Genomic DNA, 1,899 nt, shown 5'->3' with positions numbered 1-1,899 from the left:
AGAAACATTAGTCGATTTGCATCATAAAGTTATTCTCGATTGAAAATGTCAGTTTACGAGCCAGATTCTCGTCATTTGTGGGAGATTTTAATTTTTTGCTTCAATATGAAGAAATCTGCAGCTGAGGCTCATCGAATGCTCTCAAATACTTATGGTGAGGCTATTAGTGAAAGAACATGTCGTGAATGGTTTCAACGCTTCAAGAATTATGATTTTGACGTCCAAGGTCATGCTCTGTATTTGGTGGGACCAGTTCAGTGTAATGTATTATGAACTGTTAAAACCGACTGAAACAATCACAGGCGATCGGTATCGAACGCAATTGATGCGTTTGAGCCGAGCATTGAAAGACAAACGGCCGCAATACAACGAGAGACACGATAAAGTGATTTTGCAGCATGACAATGCTCGACCCCATGTTGCGAAAGTGGTCAAGACATACTTAGAAATATTGAAATGGGAAGTCCTACCTCATCCGCCGTATTCTCTAGACGTTGCTCCCTCTGACTATCACTTGTTTCGATCAATGGCACACGGCCTGGCTGACCAGCACTTCCGGTCTTATGAAGAAGTAAAAAATTGGATCGATTCGTGGATAGCCTCAAAAGATGACCAAAAAGTTTTTTCGACGCGGGATTCGTACGCTACCCTAAAGATGGGAGAAAGTAGTGGCCAGCGATGGACAATACTTTGAATCATAAATGTATAACCAGTTTTTTAGAATAAAGCCTCGAATTTCGGAAAAAAAACGGCGGAAGCAAAGTTGTACACCTAATATATATATAAGTAATTAAAATGATAAAAATATAGTTTCTAAAAACCTAATCTAAGAAATATTATAAAATGATTCAAATGATTCAATCTATAATATATTTATTATATTTTATCGCTTTGATAAAATAAGAACACAATATAATTTGGATAATTTTTACAACTTTCAAAATATTTTTTACTTTATGCCTTATTTGTTTTTATATTTATTTGTAAATCTTTTTTATTTTTTTATCGTTTCTAAAATTTCCGCTGCATACTTGTTCTCGTTTGTAGGAATTCTGTTATAAAGTTTATTATAATATAGTAAGAGAAGAGTTAATGATCTCTAATCTGTTTGCAATTATTGTACATATTCTAAAATGTGTGAAGTTTGATACGCAACATCTTTCTATAAAAAAAAATCATTCCCAAAGCCATTAAGTTTGTTACTAGATGTGATTAAGTTTGTTATTATGGTAATTTATCTTTCTATGATATTTGTTGAATAGATTATGAAATTACTATTTGTGCCAAGATCACAAAAAACATTAAAATCAAGTAGATTTGTTTCTTTATTCTCACAATTTCTAAAAAAATAACACTTAATAGTATTTTGTTGTATTTTTAAGCAGTGGTTAAACTTTTTTTCAAAATAGAAAAGTTAGATCAAAATTTTGATACGTTGCAGTAAATCTCTGAAAAGGAAGACATCAAATAATCTTGTAAATTATTTTCTTAAATAAATAAACATAAAATATTCATTTACACAAAAAGAATCAACATTTTAAGGATATAAAAGGTGTGTATATATATATATATATATATATATTCTATATTCTCTATATATATATATTCTCTGTAAAGAAATTGGAACCAGAAACTTATGGCGAATTCGATTGGTAGCACTAATACGTACTGGTGCATATTAAAGCCATTATACATTGAGTTAATTTGAGTATAAAAATGAAATGTAAATATTTCGAATTATGAAATATATATTTTATCTAAATAATAAAATGTATTGAGTAGATATTCCATGATTTAATTGACTTCTATGTTTATTTATAAACATATCTTTACGTTATTTTGGACACGACGGTTTTAGTGCGCACTGAGTGTGCGTCTAATCGAATTCGCTATTATATT

This window comes from Atta colombica, unplaced genomic scaffold (genome assembly GCF_001594045.1).
Source record: "Atta colombica isolate Treedump-2 unplaced genomic scaffold, Acol1.0 scaffold22, whole genome shotgun sequence".
Taxonomy (NCBI): domain Eukaryota; kingdom Metazoa; phylum Arthropoda; class Insecta; order Hymenoptera; family Formicidae; genus Atta; species Atta colombica.
The sequence above is the reverse complement of the archived record's forward strand: the minus strand, read 5'-3'. Positions refer to the sequence as shown.